Source organism: Aquila chrysaetos, chromosome Z (assembly GCF_900496995.4).
Source record: "Aquila chrysaetos chrysaetos chromosome Z, bAquChr1.4, whole genome shotgun sequence".
In the NCBI taxonomy this organism is placed as follows: Eukaryota; Metazoa; Chordata; class Aves; order Accipitriformes; family Accipitridae; genus Aquila; species Aquila chrysaetos.
The window spans coordinates 33,694,130-33,709,005 of NC_044030.1; the positions used below are offsets into that span (position 1 = coordinate 33,694,130).

Here is a 14,876-nt window from a genome sequence, read left to right on the forward strand (position 1 = left end):
GCAGTGTTGCCAAACTCCATGGTGGAAAGGCTCCATTTCTGGTAATGTAAAGCACAGGGTACTTCCCACAGGACTACAAGAAGGCAAGCTTGCTGTGACCACATAGCACCTTTGTGCTGCACAATTCTCACCCAATGTCAAAGCAAACCTCCAGCAGGATGGAAAGATTTCACCACTTTTCTTGTTAGATATTCTCAGTACATGTACTAAGGGTGTGCTAGACCTTCTCCCTTGCTTCTCTATGACTTCTGCCTGTCAGCTCTAAGAAGGAAGGTCAGCATGGACTCATTGGTGCTCCTTTTTTCTTTCTGGTCCTTAATGTAGACAGCTATCCTTGCCAGCCTCCCTTTCTGCCTAACTACCCAGATCCCTCCATGGGAATACCTGATTAATGGCATATGTGTGTCTGAGTGTGTGCACAGACACACAGACGCCCATGTGGGGAACTCTTGGTAAGTACCTCTTTCTAAGCGTAGAGTTTCTCCATTCATATAGTATTATCCATGACTTAGCTCTTTCCCTCAGTATTATATCACTCTCGTCTGTCTTGACACTTAACCGTATGAATGTTTTCTTTACTTTCTCAACCATGATTAATTAAAGGATTTCTCAGTTTCCTCACAATACCTTTTTTTCTGAGGCTAATCTTCAATTAATAAGGAATGTAAGCATATAAATATAAGATGTCTGTTGTTTTTCTTATAATAAATCTGATCATTCTTTATACTGCTGCTCAGTGTATCTCCCCTAAGGTATGCTGAATTTGATCAAATCACTACATCACTGGAATCTTGAGCGTTACTCATTTGTGTGCTAATTATTCTTAAACTGGGTCCTTTTAAAAAGGTCGTCAATTAGACCTTATTGAATTGTCAGCATTCATAGCAGTGAAGGGAATCTGGTAGCTGGCGTAGCCATGTCACAGATGGCTAAATACCCTGTAGTCTGAAGGGAAAAATGAATTAAATATAGGTTCAAGTTACAGAATGTGGTTTGAAAATGTGGGAGCCAGGCTTTTTGCAGAGGAAACCACTGTTCACAGTTGATTGAAGATGACTCTAAAGACCTCTTTTATGGCACCCTTTGGGAAGAGCTATGAATAAGTGACCCTTTCTCATCTAATTCCCAAGGTTCACCTTGAAATAGGTCTCTAGATGGTGCAGATCTCCTGCCTTCTTAAGAACAACTCAAGGCCACCTTGCTGCTGTTTGTTTTCCTTTGTTATAGATTCAGGACCACTGCTTTCTGAAGTAAATTAATTGCTGAAAGGCTGCCATGTGACATGCCGTGTGCCTTCCACCCTTTTTACCCTGTATGGATGTTACCAAGCAGTGCTAATGGTAAGTGTCCTTCCCTACAGTATTTTGGGCTGGATATCATACAGTGGCCGAGAAGGTGAAAGCTTGCAGCATGAGTTATTCAACATCCAGCATTTTAAAACCTTAACCTTATCTCAGCCAGGAATTTTACAGGTATGTTGAGGACCTGGAGTAAATGAATAGGCACCTTATAAGTCAGTCTTTCCATGGATTTGCTGCGCAGAACTGCTGGCAGTGTGTCACAAGGAAGAATATGCAAGTAATTTTGTGTTTTCTGAGAAATTTTTTGGTAAATAGGTCTAAGACAAGTTTTGAATGAAGAACATTGCAACCAGAAGATATCTGACAATCAATACTTTGTTTCAACATAATGCATGCCTGAAATTGTAGTGAGCTATGTATGAGCACAATAATGGTCAAAATTCCCATGTATATGAAGATTTTTTAAGTTTCTGGTAGTGAGTTTCTTCTGTTATTTGACCTCATTTATTATTGGATATATAATCGCCACTGAACATTTAGCTCACATGCTTGTGATTCTTATCCATTTAAGTAACAGAAATTCATGTCCCTATTATTTGTAATATTACACATATAGAGAGTGTTGAGAAGAGTAATAGAAAGAAGATGTAGTCATTATCCTGATCAGAAAACAGGGCAAAGTCACTAGCCTATGATATGTGTACCTTACAGAGCTCATTAATGGGTGTAATTTAGTCAGTCCTGAGGTAAGGATTCTTTAGGTCATTTTTGCTGCATGGGAAGAGAAGGCAAAGCTAATTTTTAAAGGTTACCACCTTTTCTAAAGTGTATTCAAAGCTTTGAGAGCTGAGAAATTCGAATAAAGGGGAGGGGTCGTTGTTACTCTGCTTTTTTATTATTTTTTCTCCTTCTCATTCAAATAAAGTCTGTCCAGAATTGGAGAGAAAGAGCCAGAAGCTATCTTCAGAAAAGATTAAAGTTTCCAAATGAGGAAACTAAGCTAGCAGAGAACAGCACACGGTACTTCTAATAATTTTCAGTGGCTCTGTTAGCAGGAAAAAGAAGCAGCAGTGCTGTTGGTAACCTGTTCAGATGAAACTTCAAGGGTGTCTTCAGCAGCGTGTCAATTAAACTGTTGTCTGGTTGGTCTTTTGGTAAATCAAGCTGGCTTGGAGGTTATTAGTTGAGCTTAGCTTTAATATAAAAGAAGTTTCTTGAAAGTGCGGTGAAGAAAGGGCTCATGGTATAGGAAGAGACTGAGTTGTGAAGTCAGTGATGGTGAATGCCAGCGTGTAGTCACAGAGCAGAGAGTGAAAACACTTGAAGATTTAGAGTAAGCAGCTACAGTGGGCTGTGTTTGTGAAGCCAGGGAATAATGTTGCTTGGTATGAGACGAAAATAACTTAGGAATGGAGAGGGGGACCAGGCATAGCTGTGAGCAGCCTTGTCAGGCTTGCAAGGGGGCATCTCTGAGAGGCTACGCTATATGTGGTCCCTGGAGCAAACAGGGGAGTGTTCACAGTCTGTTTGCTCTGGCGCTTCTGAACCCCTGTGGCAGAAGCTGAATCTCGTAGTTCCCATTCTGGTGAGGAGAAAAAGGACAATTCCCACTCTACCACTCCCACAGAAAAGCCTGGCATGCCTGAAGTCAAGCCCTCTAACAAAGTTGAGAATCTGGAACAGCACACTGGTGCTTCCTTAGGAAGGAAGCATCTAAAACTTGAGAGGTGTTGGTAGGAAGAGGATGTCCAGTTGTGGTCTGCAGTCTGGCACTGTGTATGGTATGTCACTGTCAAACTGTCACTGTCCTACACACAGAAATCTGCAAAGAGCAGGAAAGGGTGGTCATCTGTGTCTCAGTCCATGACACATCCTTTAGCTGTCATTGCACATGGGAAGGTACCATCTTTGTTTTTGAGGTACAACATGAGCTCTTCAGAAAGGTCTTGTGGGGCACTGTCTAAACCTTAATTTACATGACGGAGTTTCAACTGCTTTTAAGGCATATCAGACAAACAACAACCCAGCAATGGGACTCCCCTTAGTGGGACCTCAGAAACATCTCTTACATCAGTAATGTGAGTTACTGTTTCGACTTAAGTTTGGTGGAAGGTAACGTTACTGGCATCCATGGTCAAACAGGTAAACTTGGCATGGATTGTTATCTGTCTGTCTACCCATACTTGCATTTATGCTCTGTTCATCATACCTACTGGCAAAAGGCAGAAGTTTGCTTTACTGTTTCTTTTTCCTTCTACTGAGGAAAGAATTGCCAGTGAAAATGGGAATAGAATTATTTTCATTTATGGAATTAGTCTTTGTTATTGTTGGCTTTCCTCCTAACCATCAACAGAGTGTCATTTCTTTGTCTCTCAGGTGTGCTGTCTCACTGAGCTTACTTTCCTCATTTTCAGCTGGTCCCTGTAGTTGCTTTCAGCAGTTGGTTCACTGATACTGATTTTTCCTGGGTGTGAAGATACTGTGCTTCAACTGTTGATAAGCTTTTCCTCTCCACAACTGTAGTACAACCTTCTTTCTGAAGCTTTTAATTACTGTTTAGTTAATTACAGTCAGTTTGCTGTACTCTGCAAAGAGGAGCAAGCTCAGTAGCTCAGAGAGACTCTTCCAGTTTCAGTGTTCTCTTTTTCTCTGCTTAAAATGTGCAAGCCAAGTTGCCCATGCTAATTTATAATTAATAAACATTCTAGGATTTCAGTAGCATTTGTACACAAGTAGTATTTTTTGAAAAAAACTTCCATTTCTCCACTGTTTTTCTCACAATATTGAAATCTTTTGTAATTTTACCAAGAAGATCTCCTATCCCATCAAAGTTACTCCAAGAAGACATGGGGGGAGGGTTTAGCTACTGAGCTAATATTTTATTGTTGCAGTGAATATCTGACTGGAGAGGGAAAGGGCACTTGACACTATAGGTTAGTCCCCTGTATTTTAGTCTGATTCACACCTTTATGCCTTCATGCATTCTCTCTTTCTTCCCTGTAAACCATCTGTATATCTTTTACAGTAATTTATGCCATTGGTTTCTTTCTGAGTATGGTTTGACATAACAATATTTCATATGTGTTGTGTCCTCCATATATCTGACACTGCAATGCCTAGTAGCTAGGCAGCCACCTAGCAGAGTCAAATCCACTCCTCGTCCATCAGGCAATGACTGTGAAACACTTCTACATGTAAAGGGTCTTTAAAGAAAAACTTGCAATGCCAAGGCCTGAGGGATGCCTAATGAGCCAGGTGATTCCCCACTGATCATCTGGCAATATGTCTACAGTGCCTGTGAAGCACTGTAGTGGTGTTTGTCACATAAGGTATGTGGCGGTGACAGGTAAGAGTTAGACACTGTATTAGCTCTGAACATTTTGTTTCTAGCTCCACTACTAAGCTGTATATGACCATGTCACATAGCCACTCGTTCTGTACACACATTTGTCTGGCTATGCTACCAGATCATAACCTCCTTGGAACAGGCACTACCTAATATTACATACCTAGCACAGTAGTCCCTGTTCTCTGTTGAGTTCTCTAATCAACACCTATATGCAAATATGTAGTGGAGATGATTTGCTAACAGTCATATGGGATATTGCAGTTATTTTCTGGTGTGTGAGGATGGCTGCAGTACCTTAGTATGTGAACCACTGGAGAATGCTGACTCTTTTTTCATGTTGACTACTGTGAGATATGCTGCTGGAATTTCCTGTTTACTTTTAACTTTGGGCTGGATTCTTATTCCTTTTGCTTTACTCCTGAGCTGAATAGTACCTTGTTCCACAAATGGTCCCATTGGTTCAATGGAGTCATTCATGGATGGGAAGGTACCATTCAACACGACTAAAAGCCTTGGAATCTGGTCCTTAAATCATATTTGCTAGTTGAACTGTATGTTTGTGTTTGTGCATGTGTCTGATTTTAAGCTTTTTCTTACAAGGGACTCTAGTTTACCCTGTTAGACTTTATTGAAACCTTTCATTATTAGTACTACTGTTAGGTCACAAAGCTTCATAAAGTTCTTCATTGTTGTTTGTTTCATGCACAGAATTTGAAATTAATTCTCTTTCAGATTCACTGGCATATGCTTCTAAGCTTATATTCTCCATTTAATATATCCCATGGTATGTTTGTCTCATCAAATATGACAGATTGGGGTGATTCTGTCAATAATTCATATTTGATATAGAATAGAACAAAGTTAAGAGGGAATTACAAAGTAATATAATCCCTGTCCCTTTTAAAACATGTGAAGTTGGACTAAAATTGATGCCTTTGACCAGGACACTTAACATTCAAAAGCTAAACCTACCAGCATAGAGAGTGATAGATGCTTGTTTGGAAATAATATGGAAAGTCAGGGTAGAGGGTAGCGATTGACGTCTTCAGAAGAAGTCCTCCGGGCCTCACTTTTCAGAGGTGAGGAAGCAGCCACAGCTCTCATTAAATTCCACTGGAGTCCCAGGTGCTCAATACCTCTGAATTCCAAGCAATTAAGTAGGGCATGCAAACTGGGATGCTGTAAGCTGACAACAGTTGAGGCCGATCCACTTGAAGGTACTGCCAAAGCAGTTGCTGAGAAACTAGAGGCTGAAAAGGAAAATAGTGAAATCAGTTCTGTGTGTGCCAAAGACCCTGCGAGCATCTTTGACTTCTTTGATAGACACTCAGATGCTTTGATTAGTGTAGAGAAATAGCAGTCAAGGAGGTTTTTTAAAGCATCTTTAAACAGTTTGAAGACGTGAGGACTAGAGGCTGTTTCTGCTATATCTGGGAGAGGAAGTTTCCCTGCTATATGCCAAGAGTTTGCTCCATGATCCTTGATGGAAAGCAGGGACTCCTGCTAAACTATACAAGCTTTTAGTGAAGCAACTATTCTTCAGAAAGGGGATAGCTGCAATTTCACATGGGTGTCGTGCATGCAGATTGACCTCCAATGCTTCACCAGGCATCTTTTTCCTGTTACAAATGATCTTTCTTCAAAGGGCATTTGCTAGAGCTATTCTTTCATTGGTTTGGTCCATGACTAAGATATGGAAGTGAACCCTTGGATGTTCCAGAGAATTAGAAATATTTTGTGACCCCTTGGAGAGCTGGGAAAATATGATTTTGCTGCAATAGAAGTAGCAGCAAAAGTCCCTTCAAATCCCATGAGATCAGTGTCTGCCTATGAGGAACTGTCTGATACTGCAAGTTTTTTGCTTGTACAGTCTCCTGTGGGATTATTCTGCTGTGTCTGCGATGTTCTGCAATGCATGATGCCCATCTTTTGCAGTTAGATAATACACGCTGAAAATGTTCTATAATTTCCTGTGGAAATGTCTGTTGAGGAAGTTACATTATCACAAAAAGCACCTTGAAAATTTTAAAACTATAAAATTCCGGGCTCCTGGGCTTTTCCTAGCTCCCTGTTTTTCTCAGCCAGACTTAGAACAGTTGGTCCCCCCTATCCAACCAAGGCACATCCCCCCTGGATCAACACCGCTTCGCTGCGGCCTCTGAGGGGCTGATTTATGTGCTGGCAAAAGCAACCACGTGTAAGGAAACAGTCTGTCTTCCCAAGCCTTTCTGGAGGCTGAAGATTTCTGCTGCACAGATGCTGCTCAAGAAAACATTGCGTAATTCAACGGCAAGAGGGTTGGGAAAGCAAAAATCTGGCTAGGACAATCAAGTGTGGTACTGTGTGACCACATGGAGGAAGCTCTAAGCTTTCATGTCTTCGTGTCTTGTTAATAGGATATGGCAGTACAGGGAAAAGCACTATGTCAGGAATATGGTAACCGTCTCCTCCTTCAATTAAAATAGGTCTGATCCAAAACTAAGCACTCATCACCTCTTATAGACAAATTTACCCTGCTGTTTATGCGATATTCCCTTGCTAAATATATCACAAAGTTTGTGATGAAGTCACACGCTGCAGCGAGGCTAGTGGTGATTGACGTTTTTCTCCTTAAAGGTGCTGAATGCATGAAGTGAGTATGTTAACAAGCAATGGTGGTAACTCATTGCCGTCGTTTAACCCCAGCCAGCAACTAAGCACCATGCAGCCGCTCACTCATTCCCCCGCAACCCAGTGGTATGGGGGAGAAAATTGGGAAAAGAAGTAAAACTTGTGGGTTGAGATAAGAACGGTTTAATAGAACAGAAAAGAAGAAAATAATAATGATACTGATAACACTAATAAAATGACAACAGTAATAATAAAACGATTGGAATGTACAAATGATGCACAGTGCAATTGCTCACCACCCGCCGATCGACACCCAGTTAGTCCCCAAGCGGTGATCCCCCTGCCCCCACTCTCCCCAGTTCCTATACTAGATGTGATGTCCCATGGTATGGAATACCCCGTTGGCCACCTTGGGTCAGGTGCCCTGGCTGTGTCCTGTGTCAACTTCTTGTGCCCCTCCAGCTTTCTTGCTGGCTGGGCATGAGAAGCTGAAAAATCCTTGACTTTAGACTGAAGACTACTTAGCAACAACTGAAAACATCAGTGTTATCAACATTCTACTCATACTGAACTCAAAACATAGCACCGTACCAGCTACTAGGAAGACAATCAACTCTATCCCAGCTGAAACCAGGACACTGATGCTTAGGATGTGTGGGGACACTAGGTGTGCAGAAGGTGCTGCACACACATGGTGTCTAAGACTGTCTGAGTCTCTTGCTCATATTGGAGAATCACCAAAAAAAACCCCAAACCCTCAAATTTAATATCTTGTATCTCAAAGACCCCACTCTGGTTTAGAAGACACATGCTGGACTCAGAACTGCAGCTTGGTGCTCAGTCTGTATTATCCTCATGGTGGATTTATTTAACGACTGACAGTTCAATGGGTCTGATTCTTCCTTCTTTTGCACAGCTTTAGGTTGGCATTTACTTGAACAAACTTGATGGGATTATCCTTGTATAAAGATATATAAAAGATATGTAAAAGAGATTTCTCTTTTTTTTGTTGTTGTTTCAATGAGGGTAAACTGTGTAGCTGCAGTAAAGCAAGTATTGGGTTTTTGGTTTCGGTTTTGAAGTTTTGAAGTCTGATGGAAGTAACTCCTAGCTGTTATTGACACTGCTTTCACTCCAGTCAAAAATTGGGGTGAAATTATGGGGAGAAAAGGATTACGTCTTGACTGTAGTAAGGGAAAACAAACACTTCACTTTGAGTGGTCTGGAATGGGAAAAAAAAAAGGAAAGTCCTGGATGAGGACTCTAGTCACCAGGTAACAGCAATGCCTGAGAGCAGGCATTTACAGGCTTTCAGAAAACATTCTCCTCATGCCCCAGTGTAGAAGAAGAATAATTTGAAGCACAGGAAGTTGCCATGGAACAGACTTATCACTGACTGATGAGCTTTATTGCCTCATAATGTGTCAGCCTACAAAAAGTCACAGCAAATGGTCGAGATACTTTTTGGGGTGACAGACCAAGACCATGGCACTGTCTTTTGACTTACTCAAAAGCTGCAATAATAAGCATCTCTTCTGCCTGTCATTTTCTGTTTTACTGTGTTTTCCCCCCAAAGGAGGTTAACTTTTCAGAAAAGAGTGAAAAGTTGCAAACAAGAAGAACAAAAAATATTTTCCCAGGGTAGGATATTCTGTTATATAACAAACCAGAAAGATTACCGTGTGCTGGAAGGGAAAAACATACTTGAAGAGCAAGATGAAAACAAAGCTCAAAGAAGTGAGTTTTGAATGTATCCTTAATGCAAACTGAGAAAACTGAAGTTAGAGATCATAAATGATACAGCAGTCATGGCACTCTGCTTACAGACCACAGTTCTAAATGTCACACGCTCCAAGTCCTTCTTGCTCCCCCAGTCCACATGAGAAACTCATTCCTCTCTACCCCCTGACCATGAATATTAGTTTGCAGCCCATATACAAACCAAATTGTTCTGGTTTCCATTTTAACAGTTTTACTTGTTCTGTGGTTTCAGACCAGCTAAACAGACTCTTTCTCTTTGCAATCTGGAAATCCAGAAATCTCAGCCTAATCTTTCTGCTTCTGATGCCTCCCAAGTTTTGATGAGGTTGTTTTATCTCTCACTGTTGTTAGAGAGCAGGTCAATGCTGCTCCACTTATTCTGTAGATTTTTACGGCTCTATGGATGTCAGGAATATTCTTTTTATCTTCTCTTTTGAATCCCCTGTTAATCATATCATGATGCGCCTTTTTCGAATCTATAGTTTTATTGAATGGGGTTTTTAATCTTTGCAGAACTCCTAACTAGTCATGTCCATAAAGAAATGAAAAAAACCTGGTATTCACATCACCTGATGTGGTTGGTTTTTTGGGCTCTGCAAAGATTAAAAACACAGTAAGGCTTGAGAGCATCCTAGAGGGAATATAGAGGTTGCTATTAATATGTTCTTCTTTTGAACAGAACTGATCTAAGGGTTTGGAAATAGAGGAAAAATGACTGTTTAAAGCAATAGACAAGGTTGAGATTTTAGAAACATACTGCAGAATATTATGGTAAGAAGAAACTGGGAAAATGATGAGGGCCAATGCTGAAGCTGCTCCTGAGTTCGTCCTCATTTCCATATGCTCAGACAAGCAGCTCCCTGTTGTAGGATTACAGTAACATGATTGAGTTGGTGTCAGTGGTGGGATGACTTCTCATGTGGTCCTGCAGAGTGCTCCATGGCAGTTAGGTAGATGGCCAAGGAGGTTTTAAATCCTTTTTCATGGCAGGCATAGTTCCATGTGTCACTTATCTGGAGCAGCAGCTCTACGCTGCTGTTACTGGTGCTGCTGCTGGCTGAGTGTTGCTCTCGGGGACAGCTGCTGGTGGGGAAGGACTGCAGCCCTCAGCCTCTTTGGCATAGCCATTTGGTCCCAGTTTCTGACCTTCAGGCCAGGAGTAGGCTTCCTTTTTCTTTTGCCTCCTTCACCTGAACTTTGGTGACCCTTTCCAGGTGACCCTTTCCATGGGTGTTTCCTGGAAAATGTGGTCAACATCACTGTATTCATGCTAGGACATGCACCAGCCTAATCCTTCTGCAGAAGACATCAGTGCAGTGTTCAAGAGGCTCCACAGAAAAAAGGGAGAGAGGGGAGGAGGGCTAGAGAAAAGACCGGGTAGGGACAGGACCTTGTGGCAAACACAGAGGAAAGCATGAAGAAAGAGGACAGGAAGGGGATGAGAGCATTAAAGAAGAAAAGGGAGGGATGGAAACACAGCAGGGACAAAGTGCATTCCGGTTGGGCATCCTGGGGTCTCTTTTCAGGTCTGGGCATAGATTTGTCATGCAGCCTTTGGAAAGTCATGTTACGTTGCTGCCTGCAATGTGTCCTCAGGAGCCTGGAATGTGAACTTAGCTGCTTATTATTGGACTCCTTATTTACAAAGCTAGGAGGGCCTGTTTTGATCTTTTATTCTCATTCCTTTTGCAATGCATGCAGTTGAACCTCCTAAAATTAATTCCTGCTTAAGCTGCAGCCTATCTTCTAGGGAAAAAAAATCCAGTATTTGTGGAGGAAATTCAGTGCAAATCTTTAAATCCAAATTTGGTGTGTTTGTCTAGCAGTTAATTGTCCTGCCTTTTTTCTACTCTAAATTGTTTTACTTTCAACATCAGTAGATGTTAAACCTTGATGCGCCTTTGTCTCCAGACCAAAACCTATCAAATTTTTATTCCTCATAGGTGGCTGTAATCTCTAATTAATTCATCCCCTTAATGTGTTTTTCAGAGAGAAAGACTTGATTTATTTAAGCTATCAGGCGCATTTCCTGATACTTTAATTGTTCTCACGGTTCTTCTCTGATTCACCTCCAGTTTGTCACCAGCTCCCTGGATTGTGGTTCCTGGGGTGCGCAAGCCCTGCTGGAGGAGAGCTGCTTCCAGTGGGAGACATCCACAGAGAGGACAGGCATGGGGATGCCAAAAGCAGTGCACCTCACAAAGAGCACAAAGACCTGCTTCTGGGCAGACAGCGTGAAATCCTTTGTGACCAGCTCCCATCCTGTCTTTGTCAGGCAGGTGTGACCGTGGCTGCAGCCTTCAAGCAGTGGGACTGCTTCTCCTTCCAAACCCCTGCTGCAGGTGCCTGGTGTCTCCACGTCTCCCCGGTGCTTGGGCACGTAGGAGAGGCTGTGAGCATCCCTGGCACCATCCCACATTGTCCTGGATAGTTTCAGGAAGCAATTTGCCGTCCTAAGGATGGAAACTTGCTCTTCGTAACAGTTTTATTGTTTGGCCCTGTGTATTTAAATGTTACTCGGCAGCTGTTTCCCACCCACTTTTTTTATCTGTCATCTTCCTACAAATGTTTGCTGATGTTGGAATAAATATGCAAAGATTTGTTTGACTCCCTCTGGTTTTTTTTCCAAATACGTTTCTGAAGTCTGAAATGAGACACAAAGAAATAAAAAGAAAAGATTAGCAGATATTAAATAGCACAAATTACAAGGAGTCTGGAACGAAAACCCTGGGTTAGAAGAATCCCAGACTCCAGGGGAGTTGAGGCTGGACCTGCGTCCAAATCCACATGCTGTGGTTTACTCTCAATTATACAATAGACCAAGCCAGAAGTCTCGTTCAGGGCAGAATGGAACATGAGTTGAATTTGGGTCTGGATCTGAATTTTGTGGTGCAGGCCCATTGACAACTGGCAGTGACAAAATGCATTTATAAAGGAACAAATTAAGTGGGTGTAACTTATTACCAATGAAAAACCAATACAAGGCTGCAGAAGGAAAATGCAATTCCAACCTAACTCACAGGGCCAATCTGCAATTGTTGACTGACAGGAGTGATTTTACTCACGTGCCTCAGTTGTTTCAAACACCCTGGACCCTATTCTCCTCTTGCTGTTTTTACATCACTGTGACTCTGCTGACTTCAGCGAAGATATTCCTAATTTACACAACTTTGAGTGGCCAGAGAATAGGTCCACTGACATTATCAGTGTCTGATCCATGTCTAATAAAAAAGACTTACTAAAATAAAAAATGGTTTACGTACTTATTTTGACAGAGGCATACATAAAAATATACCTCACAGTCCAAGAAAATAAGAAAAGGCTGCCAAATCTGCCTATATAAATCTCAGTGATCTCATATATTTTCAACATTTAATTAAAAAAGAGAAGTGTTTACACTCCTTATTAGGAAGGGAGGAAAAGGTTAGATTATTTTAGCTTTTTCAGAACAACCGATGATGCAGAAGTATCTGTTCAAAAAACAAAATATAAACTTCTGTGATGCATTTAGAAGAAATATAATTTATATTTTAGGTTAATTACCATTCCATATCAGAACAATAAGCTTTTTTTTTTTTTTTCTGTCCTATATATTACCATTTTGGTCTCACTGGTTGTTTTGTTTGAAGGAAAAGAGAAAAGACATTAAAATCCAATGTCCATTATTCAATTAAAAGACAAACAGTACAGTTAGTGAAAAGTAGGCATTGACCTACATTAGAAATAGAAAAATTATTCATTGCAAAAAAAAAGGACTTGCTGCTTTTCTATTCACAACTGACTTGTGAGCTGATCAATGTTTCTGAGAACATATTTTACCTTCAAGTTTGCCAGCAAGCTTGTAAGAACAAATTTCTAAGAGAATTTTCTCTCAGTATATCTGCTGTATGTGGTTACATGCTTGGTCTATTAATTCAGGAGGTTCTGTTATTTTGTTCTACGATTTGAATCTGAATCTTGTGTGCAGTAAGAAACACCAGTTGTGTCGTAAAGATTGTTCAGTCATTGTTTTCAGTGATGGGATGGAATTTCCAAAGCCTCTGTGCTGTGAAGTTCTGACAATTTTACCAGTTAAAACCCTTTCTACGTGCTTTTTCACAGCATTTCATAACCCACTTGCAATGGCAGATGCTCTGATTTAATTATTAACTCATACTCCAGATACTTCTATTTTCTTACTTCATAATTTTAGAGTTAAAGACTCATTGCCTGAGGGATGTCAGCACTCTTTATAAATTAATTCTGTTTAATATCTAGTATTTTTCTAGTCATTTGCTTTTGAAGGCGTTTAGACATCTGACTATACCTCTGATGGAATTCCAGATTTCACATCCATATGCTAAGGTAGAAATAACATTTGAAGTAAAAAAAAATTGTTTTCTGATCTTCAAGTTGTAAGTTGTTCATGATCAAATTTTGAATAAGCAACAAGCTGCAGCTTTCCCCTTGCTAATTCTTGATACTACCTTCTTTTTGGACACCCTTGCTAGCCTTTTCATTGCTAGCAAACAAAGGAGACAAATTAATTGCCCTTTAAAACAGATGCTTACCTGGGAGTGGCCAAAGTTCCGATTAGGTAAGTTTTTTTCCTGCCTAATTATTTAACCCATAATTTTTAGTAATGCTGGACATTCTTTCTATCTCTTGTTTTCAGGTTCCCTACATTGTCACTTTGGACAGCTTCTTTGCAAACTCAATAGCATGAGGTTGAACAAAGTGATACTGATGTTTCAGCCACTTATATTTTTTCTCCTGGTGAAAGCCCTGACTTAAATATTTTAGTCAGCAACCAGGAAGATGACAAATAATGACTGACTAATATGATTCATCTTAGTGCCTACTTCAAATACTGATAGAAATTAAGAGAGAACAGGGTGTGTTAATTTTTGCATGAGATATAGATTTTTGTGTTAAAGGAAAACTTGCCTGTGTTCAGGTATTTGTATGGATGGTAAGGAGCATAGTAAAACTAAGGAAATGATATAAAGCATTCAAATGGTCATGGCAGGGGATTGCTGTGTGTCTGGCTTCTGTCCATCCCACCGGAGGGTGTCTGAACTGGAGCAGCAATCATAATTTCTCTGTGCTTCCTGTGTGCAAGGTGTTGGAAACACTGGATTTGCACAAAGTTGGGCCCTGTACAGTACAAGACACCTTGTACTCTTCAATCCCTGTATACTTTGTGCATCCTCTACTGTTCGTTAGACAATACTGCAAACAAAATACCCACTCCAATAAAAGTTTTTTTAAATCATATAATAATTACAGAAATGAGTGAATATTTGCAAATGGACCTACTGGAGTATTTGGCCAGCTGAAAGTGTCTGTTGCTGTCAGGACTGCCCAGGAGTTTCTATGGAAGACCACTCTGTTAGACCATTGCAGCTGCACTCACTCCTGATGCAAAGCAAGGTGGATAATAAGCTGAGCCTCCCAGTTTTGTGGAAATTGGCACATTCATTGTGGGGTAATTTATCAGAGGTATGCTGGCATCAATGGAGATGCACCACATTACAACAGCCAGAGGTCTGAAATTACAGTAGTTCTAGTACAGGATAATTTTTCTGACTCTAGGTACTTTAATCATGCAAAGTCAATGAGACTAAAATTTCAGCTTTGATATGACTTATGCAGTAAGTTCTAACAATGCTTTTAGAGTTACTTATGCCTGCAGACTTCATTCAGACATACCCTTCAATGAATGAAAGCTGTGTTGAGGGAACTGTGTTCTTCATGTCAACCTTCCCTCTAAGGAAACTCTCTTTCTGTGTTATAACACTGTAATTGTTTACTAGTCAGAAAGTGATTCTTTTAGCACAAGCATAACATTTTTATTCCTTGTTTAAATAACTAAG

At 40.6% G+C, this 14,876-nt stretch overlaps 1 long non-coding RNA gene across 1 annotated transcript; it reads left to right on the forward strand.

Moving 5' to 3' along the window:
* The first annotated feature begins 827 nt into the window (after positions 1-827).
* On the forward strand, positions 828-11,622 carry LOC115337282. Its single transcript, XR_003922073.1, has 2 exons — positions 828-1,340; positions 11,097-11,622. It is a non-coding gene; the product is annotated as an uncharacterized LOC115337282 (long non-coding RNA).
* The last annotated feature ends 3,254 nt before the right edge of the window (positions 11,623-14,876 follow it).